This window comes from Alligator mississippiensis, chromosome 8 (genome assembly GCF_030867095.1).
Source record: "Alligator mississippiensis isolate rAllMis1 chromosome 8, rAllMis1, whole genome shotgun sequence".
Lineage (NCBI taxonomy): Eukaryota > Metazoa > Chordata > Crocodylia > Alligatoridae > Alligator > Alligator mississippiensis.
In genome coordinates this window covers 36376386-36396701 of record NC_081831.1, presented here as the reverse complement: position 1 = coordinate 36396701, position 20316 = coordinate 36376386, and the positions used below count along the sequence as shown (strand labels likewise).

The window sequence follows — 20316 nt, the reverse complement described above, 5'->3', positions numbered from 1 at the left end:
AACCATACACAGGCTGGACAGGTATATGACTGTCTTTATGTGTACAGTGGGCTATGCAAGTCTCAAAATTCTACTGGGGGGGGAGGGAAGGTAGGTGGCAGTGCATAGCCTACTGGGCATGTGCAGTAGGACTGTGGACATTTACATGTCCACACTACGTGGGTAATAGGTGCATCAGGGGTAATAGAATCTCTAATGCCTGACAAACATCTGGAAGAAGAGCTTTCCCTTCCAATGGAGGTCCAGGTCTCCAATCCTTTCACTTAAGGGCTGAGCAAACTTCCAATCACATGTTTGTGTCCTTCAAAAAGACATGAGGAAAAGGCCTGGCTTGACTTCTCTAGCATTTCCAAGGTAGTGATCATGTAGGTTATGTAGCTTTCACCTTTTCTTATAGAATGAAAAGGATAGAGAAATCCTTTAAAACCCATGTTTATGTAATGTCACAAGTAAAGGCATGAAGACATTGTTTTCCTTCTCAGCTTACCTCAAAGAGCTGTCAGAAGCATGCAGGAAGGAGCCTGGTCTTGTGCAGAGACCTGTGGTTTTTTTCTCAGCTCTGCCATGGACCCATTATAGCCCTGGGCAAGTCCTGGCAGATCTCTGTGCTAGCTTCCAATCTACCCAATGAACACACTGGTTACATATCTCAAGGTGGGTGGGGCTTAGTTTATTCATGTGGTCTGGAGGAATGGGATCTCCACATTGTGTCAAACCATCTAATGCAGTGATCTACCTCCAGGACCAGGTGTTTCAGGAGAACATGTAGGTGAGACAGTTCTAGGCCAATGCTGAATGGTTTTTTGAAGGGGTTAAAAGGACCAGGGGTTCACTTGAAAATTCTGTGGGTAGAGTGTGTACTTGGTAGCCGTGTTGGTCTGAGACAAGAAGACATACAAAAAACTAGAACTCTTGGTTCCAAAATGATACCTTTTATTGGTCTAATAAAAGGTATAATTTTGGAACCAAGAGTTCTAGTTTTTTGTATGTGGGTAGAGATGAATTTCTCAGGTTGTAGTGAAAAGCCACATAGACCAGAGGAGGCAGGATTCTCACTTCTAAGAAGAAGCTACACCACAACCCTATGCTATATCCTGTTTCTTTACTGGAAATGAAGGCTGTTTCAAGGCAGCATAAAGAGAGGATTATGGTGACAAGTCTTCTGCAGATCAGCCCTAAATTTGTTTTCCACTCTAGCAGGGATCCAGCTGCCAGGGAGTAGCTTCCTTACCCCCCCAGGATTAGATGGGGTCTCTCAAAATCATGAGCATCACAAGTACTAGTCCTAGCTATTAGGACTACATAGCCATCAGACCCATGCTTATTAAGAGACAACACATTGCTTGACAAACACAAGGAGACCTGAGCTTCAGTCCTCACTGTGACATTGACTTTCTGACCATGGGCAGCTCTGCTCACCTGTCTTTGCCTCCCTTTCTTCTTCTGTAAAGCAGGGTTGCTAATCCTTCTCCATCTCATGAAGTAGTGAGAGATACGCCAGTGAAGGGCTGTGAAGTGCCTGAATCTGTCAGCCAAAAAGTCTTAGAGGTGTCAATTCACAGAGAAATCATTAGATCATCCATCTGACTTCTTTTATGTCACGGGCCAGATAATTTCATTCAGTTCCTCCTGTGTGTAGTCTAAGAGTTCCTTATCAAGCACATTTTTAGAAGAGCATCCAGTCCGGACTTGAAGCCATCAAGAGATGGAGAATCTACCACCTCCCTTGTAAGTTTCTTGTAGTGGTTAATCACCCTCATTGGTAAAATTTGTGCCTTATTTCTAATTAGAACTCATTGGATTTCAGCTTCCAGCCCCTGTTCTGCCTTTCCCTGCTGTATTAAAGAGCCTGTCAGCACCTAGTATTTTCTCTCCGTGAAGGTATCTATAGGCCATCCTCAAGTCACTGCTCAGGGTTCTTCCTGACAAGCCAAATACTGATAGATTCAGCTCCTAGCATCTCTCACTGTCAGCCATTTTCTTTGGCCGTTGGATCATTTTTTGATGCTGCCCTTCACCCTCTGTAGTTTTACACCCATCTTTTCAAAGCGTGCACATCAGAAGTGTACACATTGTTCCAGGATTGGTGTTGCCGATGCCATAAATGGGGGAGCAACATGTTGCTGTGGGAAGGCAATTTTCTCTCTGTACGGGCCGGGCCCCGATCCCGCCTCCATGCGTGGGCTGGGGGCGTTCTGGGCCCGTCTTCGTGCACGCGGGCTGTGGCCAGCAGCCCGGGCACGCGGGGTTGGAGAGAACCGGCAGCGCGGTTTGCTACGCGCGAGCTAGAATTAGTTACGGAGGCATAATGGTTGATTGAAAAGATTGTTTACTTACACCCAAAGATGGTATTGGTGTAGGCTGGACAGGTTTCCAGGCACAGCTCCCGCTTAGATCCTTGCTAGAGGAACACGACAAATTCGATTGCTCCCACGGAGTTGTTCAAACTCTGCGGGTCCGGTTTGAGGTTCGAAAGGTTCCCCGGAGTTACTTAGGCTCCGCGGGTCCGAAGTTACAGGAAAGGGATACGTCTGGGATTGTGATCGGCGACGGGGAGAGGCTAGAGGCGAAAGCTCCGTAGGTTCGGTTCTATTGCCTCTCTTGCCTGCTTAGGGGAGGCACGTTGGGTCCGCAGCGCTTGGAGATCTTCACACAGAATCTCTCTCTTTTCCGCCCTCCTCTGGATGTTTGTGGAGTCCTCCAACTTGGGCGGAAACCACACAAGCTTTTTGTACGGCTAGCAAGCCAATCGCTAGCCGCCACGTGTGCCTATATTAGGAATTGGCCAATAATATGGCACAAATTTGAATACGAATGGCGGGAACTCCTTTGCAGCGTGTATCACTCGTATACAAAAGAAATGCATCCTGCAAAGAAGCTGTAATTTGGTGGGACATCCCCCGTTGCACCAGAGTTCTCTCTCGCATCAGAGAACTCTACCGTGCAAAGAAAGCGACAAATAGCGGGAAAATAATTTAGCGGTGCCGAAGCACACACACAAACAAACAAAAACCACAACTTTGGGTTGTGACACTCTCCACAGGAAAATTGCCTCTGTAGAGCTACTCATTGGTCCCCTGTTTGTCCACTCATTAGCTTTTCTCGATACAGCATTGCACTGGGAGCTCAGCTTCAGTTGCAGTTCTTCTACTGCATCCTTGTCCTCCATCTCTCTGTCTCTAGGTCTGGCCTATGTTTTTGGTTCCCAAATGAGTTTTCAATCGTTTTAGACTCAAGACAGCTCTCAAAAATTCCAGTTCTTAGTTTTCACTCATTTTTAAGTGCAGAAAAATAACAGCGGTTCTTCTGCTGCAAAGAACTCAGAAAGACCACAACAGGCCAGGATGTTTATGACATATGGATTCCTATTTGAAACCTCTTAGTTTATCTTGTGAGTCATGTGTAAGTGTTTGCAAACTAAACAGTGCCAATATTGCATGGCAGCCTTAAAAGGATCTCGCTGCACCTCGGGGTACTAAGGCACCCAGGTTCAGAATCACTGCCCTACATAACTTTGCCTTTTCCTGTATTCAAATGTACTGTCTGAGGAGGCCCAAACAACCTAGATCACTCTGTAACTTCCCTGCCCTCATCAACATTTACCACTTTGCCAGTCTGCGGGCTGCCTACAATTTTTTATCAACAGTACTTTGCAGTAACTTTCAGAGCATTGAGGGAAACAGTAAAGAGCCTGGGGCCAGCCCCCACTACTTACATACTAAGTACTGTTACTGCCAAAGCTCTCAGCAACTCTGAGGATGTAGTGAGCATTATTGTCCCCCCTTTTCAGGTGGGACAGACCAATTAAAACACTTCCTCAGGACCAAAGGTCAAGTTAGCTACTGAATCAAGAACAAAACCCAGGAATCCTGTTAGTCACCAGGGCCAATCACTCCTTGCCATAGTGAGTGCAGTCCTGCTCTGGGAAGTGCTAAAAGGAAGCATGTGGATTCCTCCATCCTGACTACCAAGGACAGCTGGTCACACCTTTTGCCAGCCAAAGTGTGGGTCAAAGCCACATGTCTTTCAGGGGTCAAAACAACAGGCCTTTTGGTTTGAGTCCTCCTTTAACACAAAAGATTCTGGCCCCTCTGCTCACTGCATTCAGCAAAGGAAATCAAAAGAAAATAATCTTGCTCCTTTCAGTTCAAGCCTCAGTAGTCCTTCAGCTTCCCTCAACAGCACCACCCTACTTCAGCTGCCTCTCTTCTCTCCCAGCTAGGGCCCTTTTACACACTCCCAATCTGGGCATCCGCCTGGTGTTCTGATTCCTCCCTGCCACACCTCACTGTTCTTAAAGGGTCTCTGCTCCCTGTCACCCCCCAATACGAATGAGAGCATTCCAGGGTAAGGACATATGTACTACTAAAAAGGGGGGCGGGGAAAGAGAAGCTCTTTGCTCAAATGCATGCATCAGCTACTATGATCTACCTGCCAGGTCTGCAGGATTCTGTAATGATACAAGTTAGACAAACTGCTACCTCTTTAACCCTGAATGAGACAGGTTTAAAGGTGCTGAGGTTTTGCTATGCTTGAACAGCAGCAGAATCCCCCAAGATGTAAAAGTTGCCTGTCTCTCCATTATTACAATTGCTCTGTCTGCCTGTACCCCAGTGGCTTTTGGAACACAGGAAATACAAGAGCACTCCTGAGCAATATAAAGGGATATGGTATATAGATGCTGTGGCAGTAAGCGTAGCTACCTGCTTATAGTTGACATGGGTTTGATTCCCAACTAATGGCCTAGCCTGTCTTTTAAACAGATTAAGCTATTCCAAACAGATGATTATCCAGAGACAGTTGGTCTGCCTTGGGGTGCATGGACTGGGTCCCTCTCAAGGTCCTGTCCAGCCTAGTTTTTATTATTCTATCCAATTCCTATGTTCTACCTTCGGTCCACAAATCCTCTCTATAGAATTCTGACAAGACATCAAAGATGATGAGTGAGGACACGATATTTTTCGGGATTTTAGTCTGGAGACTTTTTTAAACCCTCATCATCTCTGTATCCATTCTCATTTTTTTTGCTGACTGCAGGTCTGACTCTGCAACCCAGAGTGATCCTCTGCTATGCTGTATATGAGGTCACCAGACAAGATAATGTGGAGATTTCAAGTGAAGTATCTTCAGCATGCTGACAACACCCAGCTCTATCTCTGTTTCTCAGCTGGCCCACACCCTGCAGCCTTGGTCCTTTCCTAGTGCCTGGTTCCAGTTGGGGACTGGATAAGGGTGAACCAACTGAAGCTAAATCCAGACAAGATAGTAATGATGGTGGTGGGCTGACCATCATTACTTGGTATGGGGGGAAACAAGGACATCCATCAATGAGGGGGTTCTATCCTCCCTTATTACTCAGATTCACAGCCTTGGGGTGCACTTGGATCTTCAGGTGGAAATGGTGGCAGGGAGTGCCTTTCACCAGCTCTAATTGGTGAGAAGATTGTAACTCGCTCTTTCCCTAGACCTTGTGGCACGCAACTAACTGCCATTCTAGGCTTGAATGTTGCACCCAAAGAACAAAGAAAATGCTCCAGAGCAGGGGTGTTCAGGGACTGGGTCCATGAGCAAGGATGCTGGAGAAAGCACCAAGGAAATCACACAAGCAAGAGTTACTCACAAACTGAAGCCAGTTTATTGCTCAATGGGTGCTGCAAGAACTGCTTAAAGGCAGCTCTAGAAACAATCAGCATAACGAGACTCAGTTGGCTCTGCTTAGGGGGTTGAGTGTTGCTGATTTGGTTACCTTGCTGCAGTGTTGAGGCCTTACAGCCTTACCTCCACAGCCATCAACTACTGCTGCTTGCCCCATGCTTTAGCTGGAGCTACCACTGTATGGGAGACTGCTGTGTGTCCCTCTCCACATGGAGGTTCTCCATCAGTATCTCCAGTCAGCTTTGCTCTACCCACAGCCTTCCTGATGGCCTGGGTGTTCTACACACCTAGAAGCCTATGGCCTGCATGGCTTGGGAGATCCCCCCCTGACCAGGCCAGTGCCATAGCCCTGATGGTCCTCCAACCAAGAGTACTGGTCCCCTGGAGTTGCTGTTTTCCTCTCTAACGATACACCCAGGTCTGCCATCATCTTCTTGCTTTTCTTTCTCCTCTCCCTTAACCTGGCTACTGGCTGATCTTCAGTGTCAGGCAGCAATCTTGGGTCCTCAAAGGCAGGAGCAGCCATGGAAGCAGCAGGAACTACAGCTATTGACCCTAAACAGGGAATAAACAAGGAGTCTCCATTATACTTGTCTGGCTAAATGATAGGGCAGGGGTCAGCAACATTTTGGGGGAGAATACCAAAAAAACTGCAGCCCCTACTTGTAAGATGTTGGTGTGGCATGAAAACAAAGTGGGGGGGAGGCTTACTGGTTATCCTTTACTGCAGGATGAGGAGCAGTCCAACGGGGCAAGGAAGGGAAGGGAAGTGGTGCAGCGCCCTTGAAGATGGCAGGCAAAAAGGAAGGAGGGAGGGAGGAGGAAGGGGAGAGAGGAGGGGGAAAACTAATACCTAGTACAGGGGGGAAGTGGTGGAGGAGCTGTGAGGGGCCCAATCCTTCTTGTGGCAGTGCAGTTCTGGCCCCTTACCTGCCATCTGCCCTGAATTGTGCATGCACCTGTTGCCAGCAATGAGCCAGGCCAGGGCTCCGTGGACCCTGATGCAGCTGCTTGTAGCCTCCCTGCTACAAGCAGCCCAGGCTCTGTTGTGGGTGGCAGGGGCCTGCCCAGAACCCAGGTTGGCTGTGGTAGGCAACCGGGAGGCTGCAAGTGGTTGCACTGGGATCTGTGGAGCTCCGGCTTGGTTCAGGGCTAGCAGTGGGTGTATATGTGCCTCAGGCCAGACGGTGGGGAAGGGGCTGGGGCTGCATTGCCACAAGAAAGATTGAGCCCCATGTCACTCTTCCCACCATGTACCCCGAGGTGTGCACTGGTGTACCAACTCCTGTAATAGGGGATGAACTCCCAGGCAGGTTTTCCAAGTCATTTTGGAAGCTCTCTGTATCTAGTGCTGACTCCTGAGGTGGTAAATGCACATGCTCTGAGGCTTCTACTCTCAAACACTCAAGGAGCTTTTGGTTGCCCTGAAGTGTAGAAGAAATCTAGGGACAGTACCTCTCACTTGGGCTCTGCAGGGCTCATCCCAGACTGTCAGCGGTGAGAGAAGGGGAGGGCTGTGTTTAGCTCCCAAGCCCTGATGTTCCTGACAGTCCCCACAATTTTGCAGGCCCTTGGCATCCTTGATATGACCTTAAGGACATGTATTGTCACTGAGACAGTCAAAGCTGTTCATTGTGGCAGGGGGAAGCCCTTCAGCCTACACTCTCCTGGTGCTGCTTGAGGATCAGATCCATATTTCTGTTTTTGGAGAGGAGCATCCTGCTGCTAAAATACAGGATAGAGTTTTTCTCTATTTTCAAACTCCTGGGAGAGAACAGCCCTCAAGCCTTGGTTTGAGGCACTTGTCTGTAATAACTCCTTTGTTAGGGGCAGGCTGTGCAGGACTGGCACACTGTATAGTAGCCATTTTACTGTCCCAAATGCTGCCTCACACTTGGGTGACCACTGAATTCTTTGAGGTGCTGCCTTCCACAGCAGGTCAGTTAGCGGGGCCATGGTGGCAGCAAATTTTGGGATGAATAGCTAATAGTAGCTCAAACCCTAAAAATGACTTCACCTGCCATTTGGCTGCTGGTGCCAGAGATTCAACCAGAGCATTGACTTTGTCCAGTACAGGCCTGATCTGGCCATTGCCCAGTATATATTCTAGATATCTGGCCTTGTGCATCCCAGGTGACATAGAATCATAGAAGTAGGGTCGGAAGCGACCTTGTAGATCTTCAAGTCCGACCCCCTGCCTGGGCAGAAGGAAAACTGGGCTCAAATGATCCCAGCCAGGTAGGCATTGAGCCACTTCTTAAAGACCCCCAGGGCAGGAGCCAGCACCACTTCCCTTGGAAGTTGGTTCCAGATCCTAGCCGCCCTAACTGTGAAGTAGTTCTTACGGCTGTCTAATCCAAACCTACTCTCCAACAACTTGTGGCTGTTATTCCTTGTTATCCTGGGGGGCACTAGGGGAAACAAAGTCTCCCCCAAACCCTTCTGGTCCCCCCTAGTGAGTTTATAGATGGTCACCAGGTCCCCCCTCAGCCTTCTCTTGTGAAGGCTGAACAGGTTCAGGTCCCGTAGCCTCTCATTGTAGGGTCTGCCCTGCTGTCCCTGGATCATGCGGGTAAAACATAACTTCCCATACCAGGAGTTGAACCCAGGCCACCTGGATGAAAACCAGGAATCCTAACTGCTAGACCATATGGGAGGTGCTGGCATTTAGCAGGGTTGGCCATGAGGCCATCCACTTGTATTGACTGCAGCCCCTCTCACCCACTGGAGGTGTTCCACCCACAAGTTGGCAAATATCACTACATTGTCCAGATAGGTTGCCACACATGCCCAGTGTGGGCAGAGTATTTTGTCCATTAGATGATGGCAGGTTGCAGGGGCCCTGTGGAGACCAAAAGGCAGGGTTCAGAAGTGATAGAGTCCCCAGGGTGTTGCAAAGGCTACAATTTCTTGGGACACTGGGTCCAGAGGTATTTGCCAATACCCTTTGGTTAAATGCAGGGTGATTATGTACTTTGCACTGTCTATTCCTTCCACCATTTAATCTATTCTGGGTATAGCATATGCATCATACTTTGAAACTGCACTGACTTTACAGAAATCAATACAAAACTGGATAGTGTGATTAGGCTTTGGCACCAAAACAGTTGGGCTACTCTACTCACTGGCAGATTTCTCTATCATCCCTAGGACCAGCATCTTCTTAATCTCTTGCTTTACTATTTCCCTCAGCCACGTTGGAACTCTTGAGTATCCCTTCTGAACTGCACAGCCTGGCTGTAGGGTAATCCAGTATTCAATCAGTGTAGTTCTGCCTGGAATAACTGTAAATACCTCTTTAAATTCCTCCAGGTGGCTTTTTACTTCAGCCCATTGAGTTGAGGTCAAAGCCTCCCCTAGCATGAAGCCAGGCATCAGGTGAGGAATCTGGAATCCCCAGGCCAACTCCCAGAAAACACATAGAGACCATACAGGCTTCTTGGGCCCTCCAGGGCTTCATCAGGTGACATAATGTATCTGCAAACTCTGCTGTTTCTCTATTAGGTGAATGTCATAAATTTACCTTGCTTACCTTCTGCAGGACCTCAAAAGGGCCTTGCCACTTAGCCAGCAACTTACTGTTGGAGGAGAGGAGAAATAGTAATACTGTCCCCAGGCTGATAAATCTGGAGCTGGGCATTCTTATTATACTGCTATTCCTGTGCAGCCCTGAGATTTTCTTTTGCAAGGGCACCCACCAGATCTAATCTTTCCTGTAGCTTCAGGACATATTGGATTATGTTCTGTGGTGTTGTTCCTTGGCCCTGCCCAAATTCTTGTAACCCACTCTGGGGCTGCTTTCCATATAATAATTCAAAGGGCAAAAAGCCCATGGAAGACTGTGGAACCTCTTGAATGGCGAGCAATAAATACAGCAATAACTGGTCCCAATTCCAAGGCTCTTCCAAGACAAATGTTCTCAACATCCCCTTCAGTGTCTAATTAAATCTTTCAACTAATCCATCCATTTGGGGATGGTACACTGAAGTTTACAGAATGAACTAACAAGCCCCAGACCTCTTGCAAGAACCAGGACATGAATACCATGCCATGGTGAGTCAAAGTCTTTTGGGGAGTGCCCACCCAGCTGTAATATCTCAGAGGCCGCAATTTGTGCTGAAGCCAAGCAAATCGCCACAGCATTGGGGTAGTGGATAGCATAGTCAACAAAGACCAGGATGAACTTGGACCCTCTTGAGCTGGGGTCCAGTGGTCCCACCAAGCCCACTCTGACCTGCTCAAAGGGTATGTGGAACAATGGAAAGGCTACAAGTGGGGCCTTATGAATGGGGTGGGGGGTGACCAGCTAGCATTTGGGGCAGGATGCAAAATAGTCCTTGATTTCTTGGTATACCCCAGGCCAGAAAAACCTTGCCAGCACTCTGTCCTGGACATTTTTCATCCCTAAATGGCCTCCCCATGGTACATCATAGGCTAATTTCAAAACCTAGCTATGGTATTGCTTCAGCACTAATAGTTGGGACTACTAGGTCCCTGTGGCCTTGTCTTTTGTTACTGTCATTGACAGGTCACTCTGTAACTCAAAATAGGGGCCCCAGGCTGCTAAGTTTGCATCTACTATGATCCTATTGGCCTGACCCAATCAGCCATAAAGAAGGCCATATACTGGGTCCTCCTTCTGATCATTAATGAAATCCAGGCCTCCTACTACCTGATTCAGTCTACCCTCTCAAGGAGCCCCTGGGGTATCCTGATCCTCTGGAGGGCAGTTCAGATTGCATTGAACCCCAAACCCTTTCCTTGAGTGTAACAGGGACTCAAGCAGGAGCCCTGTTACTTAGACAAGGTCGGGTCAGACTGACCTAATGATGATCCTTGCCAGGTGGGAGGAATTACACACCTGAGACAAGATTGGGTTATTAGCCCACGAAAAACTGGCATAAAACCGGTGGCGGGAGACAGACTGGTTGCCTTCAGGCACAAGAAAAGGTGAAAGAGACAGGGAACCCATCTGACGACCTGGGAAAAGACATCAGGCAGGCTGCTTACCTTATTCCTCAGGTGATCCCGGTGAGTGTGAGGAGAGCTGAGACACAGCATAGTGGCTCGGCGGGGGAATCCCAAATAGTGATAAGAATCCTGGGACAACGGGTAGGCAAGAGGGTCCCAGGCTGGACTAAACCCCGACTCCAGATCCATAGCTTTGCCACGTGTGGCAGTGTGGAGAGCAAAGGGATAACTTAGACTGCTCCCAGCACTCAATAGAAGCTAGAGGCGTGGGAAATGTGCCTTGCTAATAAGACAATTGGTGCTTAGACCGTTCAGCGGTACAGTGTAACTGGACAGGCATCCTGTGTTGCAATATCCGCTCAGCAACTCAGACATGTCTCGCTAATGAGGTAATTGGCGAGACTTCTGTTTCTGTGCTACTTTTCTATGGGGAAACAAACTTGCATAAAGTATGTGCCATCTGGGCAGTGTTATTCGATCCTTAGCCATAAAAGATCACTGATCTCCTTTTCCTTTTGATCTAAATCGTGGCAGGCAAGTACAGGGGAGAGATGCAGCTAGGATCACCCTCCTGCTCACACTGAGCATTTCCTCTAGCTTGAGAGGGCCTCCTGCCTGTCCCACCACCACTCTTGGCATGATCTGGGTTGAGGTCCAAAGAGCTCAGGGTCTGAAAAGGGAAATAATTCCCCCAGTTCTAGTTGAGTGGAATTGGGGTCAGCCTGGCTCCTATTAACTCTTTGAGCCAATCTCAACAATTTGGCCATTGAGCACCAGTCTCACCCCACCACCAAGTTAAGTGGTTGGCCACCATAGCTGTCATGTTAATTTCCTGTTCCCCAGTGGTCAAGCTCAGCCATATTATGGCACATGTTTAGGTATCTCCATGAATATATATTACATAAGCACATTAATTTATTGGGATGTCTGCTGGATTCACAAATTGTTCATGGACATAGGTCCAACTAGAGGCAGAGTCTATGAGCCCTAGAACATGGACATCCCCTGTCTTAACAGGGACCACATTTCCCTTTGATCTGGGCTCTCCTGCTACACTTGTGAGACATATGCATGGGCATATACACAGTCCTTCTGAGGGTAGTCCCAATATCGCTTTAGCCCCCAGGGCACAGGTGTGGCCTATGGAGTGGCAGTGGGATGGTGTTGAGGAACCAGAAAAAAAAAAATGCCTTAAACTTTGTTCATTTGAGTTATAAGATGACATAACCGCTTTGTGGAGAGTTGCTAGCTCTGTACAGTAGAACAGATAAGGGAAAGTGTTTGTTCTTTGTAACTCCTCTGCAACTACTTCACTCAACGCAGCCTTGAAGATAACAAAAAGTATGTACAACTCTGATTTCCAGGTGCAAGAAGGAGGTTTGTGAACTAACCTCGCCTCCCCCATAAGTTCCCATCCTGATTACAGCAAAGAAGTAATGAAGTAATGTTATAGCCGTTTTTCATGCTAATTTCACTATATGATCACGTGAGCTGTAAGCGACTGTTAAAAAGTATATAAGCCTCCTAATTTTGCTCTTGGGGGGGATCCCTTCCAAGTGCTTGGGAAATCCATGTCACTCTGGAATCCCCCCTACAGCTGTAGTTTCTTTTGACTAAAAGCTTCTGCTGACCTGACCCAAAAGTATGCTGTGTGTGTTTCCATGACAGTGTGACCCTTCTAACAACCTGCCCCCCCCCCCAACCAATTGGCAGGGGTTTCAGAGGCCTCAGACCTCCCCCAGAATGATGCTGAACCAATTGGAGTGAGTAGAGGGGTGGGGCTTAGGCTGCAAGACCATCAAGTCTAGCTGCTTTCCCAAGCAACCCCTCTGTTTGTTTGAGACTGTGCTAAGGCAAGCAGGAGCGGATATGGATTCTTTCACAACACCTGTAGGCCCCCTCACCACAACCCCTAGATGGCTGCATAGAAAGCATTACTGTAGAAATAGTTTTGAGGAGGAGGGCAGGCCCCTAGCACAAAGACTCTTTGAGGTGCCTGACCCTGTTCAGGAAGACCCAATGAACAGGCAAATTGAGGAGGCCCAAGCCCCCGAAGCAAACATTGAGAATTTGGAAAATGGTATCTTTGTGCCAGAGCCTGCATGTGAAGTAGAGGTCATCGCAGAGCAGAGGTCGGTAAGAGACTTGGACCATGATTGTGGGGGGTGGGGTGGGGCACTTAGATTTTGATGGTAGTGGTGTGGGTTCACTTCATAGCATGTGTGTGTTTGGAAGTAGCTAAGGACTGATTAAACAGCAACTAACTAAGGCCTTTATTTGAATGCCTTTGCAGTTACGTGAAGTCTTTTTAATGACTCCAGAAAGCCTACTCACCAGTACACCCATACAGATGACACCAGAAAGAAGCGTATGCTTCTGCAGAGAACAGAGACCAGATGAGGCTGAAGAGTTCAGAAGACAATTAGGTATTGAATCATAAGGTCCTGTTTCACGTCAAGAACGTAAAATCTTCATGAAGTCTCTTGTGCATGTTTCCTTTTATGGCATAATGAAATACTGCTTGAGGAGACTTTTTGATAACTGCTGGGGATGTGTTCGCACCCTGGGGTGTCAGGTAGCACATCATTGTGTTACTTGGTTAGATAAAGACATAAATCAAACAATTCAGGAACTTTGCTAGGAAAAGTCTTTCTCTTGATAGCATTTTCAATGCTGTTATAGCCATTGGGTTTGCCAGGAACAGTCTCAGAATTACTGAGAAACATTTAGTTCAGGTTAGAGAGCTGCTAAACACTGTGTATTCTGTAGAAGATCCTAATGCTGCTCTTCATTATTTGATCACTGAAGAAGATAAAACTCTCATACCCCATATTGAATGCTTAATTGGTACTAGAAATTATAAAACCCTGCTTAAGAGAAGGGTTTAGCAAAAACAGTTTAAAACAGGGGTATATATCTTTTGCTGATTTTGGTGGGAGGCTGTGGGTGGGGGGGTAATAAAGCACATCAATAGTTTTCAGCTGTGTAGAATAGCATTTACTTTAGTGTTTTGGATCTCTAATCATATACATATAGGTTTTTTTATAAAGGTAAAGCCAGTGAGACTTAATGGCCACTAGAAATGATAAAAGACCCCTTCTTAGGAGAAGGGTTAACAAAATAAACTAGTAAATATTGTAAAAGTTTTTGTTGGAAATAAGGACTGAATTTAAAAATATATATTCTCACAGATTTTGTATAGTATGGGGTGGTGGGGGTGTGTTATAAAGATAAACTAGACTGCAAAAAAGCTGACCTGTGTGTTCAGAGCTCTGCATATTTTAAAACTTAAGGTGTTATCTTTTACCAAAAGGCCTGTTGTAAACGTACGGCCAATAAGGCTTAATGGTCACTAGAAATGATAAAAAAAACCTTCTTAGGAGAAGGTTTAACAAAATAAGCTAGTAAATATTGTAAAGGTTTTTGATGGAAATAAAGACTGATTTAAAAATATATATTCCTACAGGGCTTGTATGCTATGGGAGGGGCTGTGAATTTTCCAAGAACCGGGGGTGTGTTGTAAAGATAAAGCTGACCGCAAAAAAGCTGACCTGTGTGTCCAGATCTCTACATATTTTAAGACTAAAGGGGTGGAGTTATCTTTTAGTGGTGACTCTGTTTTAAAAGTTATATTTTACTTTATACATACACTATTTTCCTTACTATATTATTTAATTTTTAATACAGAGGATTTACTTATTGTATCATTTCATTTATATTACAGAGAGCTTATCTAGTGGGAAAGCCCCATGCAATTTTACCACAGCAAGGTAAAAATTATTTAAAAATGGAGGGCTATTTGTGGCTGTGTTAATATAATCACATTAAGTTATAACAACTGTTTGTAACCATTTGTTTTCAAACAGAACCTCTTCTTCTAAAATAGAAAAGCAGAACAAACACATACAGTCATGTTTTTATCCAGTAGTAAAAGGTAATTTTTCTGAAATCAGTTTGTGAAACTTTGTGTGTTTCTTGTGGGAGGAGAAGTTGTGTGGGTATGAATTAGCACCCCCTGTGAATATAGAGGGTGGGGTTAAGCAAATTTTAAAATTGTAGCGTGTGAGGAAAGTGAATTCTCAATGCTGATATGTAAATTTTATATTTCCTAAGTGATCACACGCACCACTCCTGAAGAAGAGCAGGGGCCAGGGCGGAGACCTCTAAAAACACAATAAAAAAACCATAAATGCTCAGCCTGCAGATCATAACACCCAAGGATCAGAAGACCATCAGGACAGAACAGAAGGGCATGGTTCCTCAGAGGAAAACACGCCACCTACCTCTGAGAAAATCATATGTAAAAACACAAGGATTCACACCCCCAAAACAGGTGATCTGGGCCCCGTGAATAAGAAACGCAGGACTGGTTGCTCACACAATTTAGAGAAAGAGGAGAGTCTTCTCCTTTTTTTGAAAGATCATGATTATTGTGAAAAAAAGTGGGGTTTGGGGTGGTGCTGGCAGGTGTATACATCTCAAAAAAAGTGTGCGGAGTGCTTTGAAAGATCATGATTACCACTGGAGCAAAAGGGTAAATTTTACTCAGGAGGTAGTCTGTGTAACTCGGACAGCAGTCGTGGCCTGTATCATAAGGGGGAGTCATGGTAAACACGAGGATAAGAATGGGTGGCTAACCAGCAAGTGGCTTACAGGGCAAAAAGTAAGGGCCTGGTTAAAGAGGAGCGTGGGGAAGGCTAAACACCAGTTGAGAAAAAATAGGAGATCCCCTAATAATGGCGCTTTAGAAGGCCCCTTGAATGCTTCCCCTCCTCCCAGGCTTGACCCTCTACCAAGACCCATGGAGCCAGAGAGAGGATGGAGAATATGATTCAGGAAGCCTTTACGAGGGCCCCTCAAATGTTCCTCGGCCTCCCAGGCCTGACCCACCACCAAGACCTGACGAGTCAGAGAGTTGGGATAGCGAAGCTGATGTGGAAGGCACTTTATAGGACCCCTCAAGCACCCCCCAGTCTCCTGAGTCAGCAGAGGATGTTTTACTGGACGTACATATGGTGCGGGTGAGAAGGCAAGAGGGGTCTGTAGCCAGGTTTGGGGGGACGAGGTACACAGAGGAGTTCCGTTTTGTGAATCTGGAGCGTGTGCCATTACACATGGCATATGAAGCCGTAGGCAGAGGGGTAGAAGAAATTGTAGCAGAACTCCGCCAGAGATTCACAGGCAATGACTATGCCCAGTTACATATTCAGGCAGGTAGCAGGGCAAACTGTTTATACTCTCGAGCTATTAATTTAAACCAGATGACCCCAGAGCTGTTTTTAGAGTAGTTCAGTAACCTGTTACAAAGCTAGAGAGAAATATTGCTTGATTCGACATTTCGGCTGGTTGTGGTCATTGTGAGAGGCCAGGGTGGTGGGAGCCATAGAGTTATAAGCTCTATCCCCTATTCCCAGATCATTGCTAAAAAGAGGATGTATTTAATCAACTTGAATACCTATGATACTAACCTGTGCTTTGCAGGCAGTCTATTGGCTGTTACAAAATGTACAGGGGCCAGAGATGCCGAACTGCTAGATGGTGCCAAAGAACTGCACAGGAAATTAGGCATGTCTGTATACCAAAAGGTTATGCTCCATCAGGTACCTTTGTTTGAAGATCTTGAACAGGTTAATATTCACATAGTGATCCATAAGGAAAAAAATGGGTGGAGTTTATTTAAAACACAGGACACGCTCAGATACCCTGACACCTGTTTTCTTCTGCTGCATGGTGAACATTATTACCTATTTTGGAGGTGAACAAGGTGTTTGGCATGAGAAATTATTGCAATCTTTGTCATAAGTTGTACAGCCATAGCCATATGTGCAGGTTCTGATGTTGTCTTTGCCTGAGTCCAAACTGTGCTGAAAACATGGGCAGGACACAGAGGTGCCCTAATTGTAAGCTGTTCTGTCATTCCAAAGAGTGCTTAGAAAGGCACGTGACCCTGGCCTCTGAAAAGTAGATTGAATGTCCTAAAACTCTGTGTGATGAGTATAAATCTTGCATGAACAAAAAGCACAAGTGCAAAGGGCAGCAGTGCAAACAGTGTTATGGGAAAATCACGGATGTAAACGAGCACTGGTGTTTTATGCGCCAGATTAAAGAGCCTGAAGAAGGCAAGGGGTACATTTTTTATGAGTTTGATTGTGTGCAGGAGATGGGGATGCATGTGCCCAAGGACATTTTTGCAATGGAGCTAAAGACGGGGAAAAAAACCCTCAAAAAGTCGCAGGCAAAAACCCCAAAAAGGCTTGTAAAGCTAAGCCCAAAAAGCCTGAAAGCACTTGGGAGTTTAAGGGTGAAGAGTGTCTGTCTGATTTTATTAAGGTCTTTATGGATAAAAAGTTCAAGGACTACACCTTCATAGCTCACAACGCCAAAGGCTATGATGGTTACTTCATTGTTAGCCAGTTATTGAAGGAAAAAATGGGCGTGAAACTAATCACCCAGGGCAGTAAACTCATGTGCATTGAAGTGACCAGGCTAGGCATCCATTTCATAGATTCTTCAAACTTCTTGCCAATTAAACTTAGCAGGCTTCCACAGGTGATGGGGTTTGAAGGATGCAAAGGTTATTTCCCACATTTTTTAACACGGCAGAAAACCAACATTATGTGGGGTCTTTCCCAAATTGGAGTACTACAGCATTGAAAATATGATGAGAAAGAACAGTTTTTAAAATGGTATCAGGATAACCGTGGTAAGATCTTTGACATGCAAAAGGAGCTGGCCTATTATTGCCAGCAGGACAAAAATTTTGAACGAGGCCTGCTGCCTCTACAGGGATGAGATCATGAAAATGCCATGGTGGGTAGACTGAGTGAAAGTACATGGTGAACTCCAAAATGTAGTATGCTGCATAGATCCTTTCCAATACATCACGCTGGCCTCTGTCTGCATGGCCATGTACAGGTTTATGTTTTTGGAACCGCAGACCATAGCACTTTTCCCCCTAGACAACTATCACAGACAGAAAAAGAGGTTTTCAACCCCATCTATCCAGTGGCTAACGTACATTTCAGAGAAAGAAAATATTCAAACTCAACAAGCCTCACAGGGTGGGGAATTTCAGGTAGGCTCCTATTTTTTAGACAGGTATGCCAACATTGATGGGGAACCTACGGCATTTGAATTTAATGGATTTTTTTTCACAGTTGTGTCACTTGCGACAAAGAGAAAGACCAGAACCCATTGACAGGGACCACCTTCGGGTTTCTGAATTACCAGGCACTGAACAAGACCGATTATCTCAAGAGAGAGGGGTTTACCGTTAGGACCATTTGGGAGCACGAGTGAAGGGCTCTGTTAGAAATGGATAAGGAGCTGGCAGATTTTTGAAGCAGAACCCTGCTGCCTTCTCCAATGGTGCCTAGGGAAGCTCTTTTTGGGGGGAGAACTAATGCCATCTGTCTATATTATCAAACTAAACCCAGAGAACAAATACACTATTACGATGTTACCAGTCTTTACCCCTTCATAAACAAAATGAAGGAATACCCAATCGGACACCCTGAAATCATTCATGACAATTTCCAACCCCTGTTGAGCTATTTTGGAACAGCCAGGGTGAAACTGTACCCACCGCGAAACCTTTTTTTCCCTGTGCTACCCACCAGGGTGAACAGGAAACTTATGTTCGCGCTGTGCCGCCTCTGTGTGGAAACAAGACAGCAAAAGTGCGACCACACTGCTGAAGAGAGGGCCCGCCTAGGCACGTGGTGCACACCAGAATTGAATAAAGCTATCACCAAGGGGTACAGAGTAGCTCAAATCTATGAAGTCTGGCATTTTGCTGAGAGGTCTAGCACCCTTTTTTCATGGTACATAAAAATGCACCTCTGACAGAAGCAGGAAGCCTCGGGCTACCCTGCCTGGTGTACCGACCAAGAAAAACAAGAGATACATGGCCAATTTCTTGCAAAAAGAAGGCGTGACCTTATGCCCAGAGCATATCAAACCCAACCTTCAAAGCACGAAATAGCAAGATTGTTTCTAAATTCTTTGTGGGGTAAATTCAGTCATAGAACCAACTTGCCCAACACCAGCATCGTTAGAGACCCCGAAGGACTCTTTGGCTATCCCTTTTCTCCCGTCTATGAAATTTCATCTTGCGACTTTATTGATGATGAGGCAGCCTGCGTGTCTCAGAAGCACACCAAAGAGCGTGACATGCTCTCGGGTAACACAAACATCTTTATAGCCTGTTTCACCATTGTTTATGCATGCTTAGAGTTGAGAAAAATGCAGAAAGTTGCTTATGACAAAAGAGTCCTCACAGAAAACTTTAACAGTCTCCCCTATGGTGTTTAAACATGGATCTGTGCTGGAAGCATCCCTTTTCTGTGATTTTGGCAGGCCCTAGCAACTGTGGTAAAAGTTACTTAAAAAAAACCTTCTGGATCACGCTGATCGAATGTTGTCTGTTATGCCTGAAAATACTGTGTGGTGCTATAGCTGTTGGCAGCCTTTGTATAAAGAACTGCTTTGTAAATATCCTTTTATCAAGTTTGTGGAGGGTCTACTGGACAGTCTCAACGACGACTGTTTGCTTCCTCCTAATAAAATAAATACGGATGTGGTAGATGATTTGATGGACTCTGCTTGTGACAGCAGCAAAATGGAGAAAGCCTTAGCATTATGTATATAGTTCAAAATGTTTTCTGTCAAGGGAAAAGGAGCCGCACCATTACCATTAACACAAAATACATGATTTTTTTAAAAAACCCCAGGGATAAGGTACAGATAGTGTCCCTGGCGCAGTAGATGTACCCAGGTAAGGCCCAGTTCTTTCTAGAAGATTTTGAGGATGCCACTAAAACAATTTACGGGTATCTGGTGGTTGATTTAAATGCTTCTACCTCGAACACTTTTAGATTAAGAACTGGGCTTTTTCCTCCCGACCAACCTGCTGCTTATACTTTAAAAAAAACAGCAGGTGGGAATATGTAGCGGCAGACTTTTCTTAGCTCTTGAGACAGTGGAAGGGCAACATGTCTAACCACGTAAAAAGAAATTTGGCTCTCTTAAAACTGCTTCTTCAGTCCTCCCCACAGCAGAGAAAAGCTAGTCTCTGCTCGGCCTCTGACGTTTTAGTAGCGGCCATTTCAGAAATTGCTCTGAATACCTTAAAAGGAAACATCCCTGAGACACCGCATCAAATTCGTGTGCTGAAAAAGAGGCACAGGATGATAAAAAAACTAAGTAACAAAAGATTTCCTCTTAAAAAAAAAAGAAACAGTTGGTGAAACAGTCTGGGGGATTTGTCGGCCCTCTGTTAAGTTTTGCTCTCCCTCTGATTACGGGGCTTTTGGCTAGCTGGTGAGGGAGCAGGCAGAAAAAATGTACCTGGTGCCAAATCATGAGCTGGAAAAATTAAGGGCTCCTCCACCACCTCAGGAAAATATCAAAACCGAGGCAACCCACTTACTGGATGCTGAAATGAGGGATATTCTTCAAAGGCCGGGTTTAGCAGAATATGATAAGGCTAAACTGTACGCTGCCATGCTTCAGAAATACCTGACCTACGTAAAGCAGGGTGATCTGGACAGAGGGAAATTAACCCTGTTTCTGCCAGAACAGACCCTCCTAGAAGCCGGAAACCCCCTAGGAACCCCAACGAACCCCAACCCTGTCATTCGGGAAGTATTGGATAGTGTGCATGCCTGACACAGGAAAAATGCTAAAGTG

General features: G+C 45.9%; 1 long non-coding RNA gene across 2 annotated transcripts; it reads left to right on the top strand.

Annotated features, from left to right (window-relative positions):
• The first annotated feature begins 12395 nt into the window (after positions 1 to 12395).
• Positions 12396 to 19215, top strand: LOC132252139 (uncharacterized). 2 transcript variants are annotated; one of them, XR_009463927.1, is made up of 5 exons: positions 12396 to 12758; positions 12920 to 13067; positions 14351 to 14396; positions 14493 to 14560; positions 14740 to 19215. It is a non-coding gene; the product is annotated as an uncharacterized LOC132252139 (long non-coding RNA). The 2 variants fall into 2 exon arrangements; XR_009463926.1 differs by having other exon boundaries at positions 12399 to 12758; positions 12920 to 13052.
• Positions 19216 to 20316: the final 1101 nt, after the last annotated feature.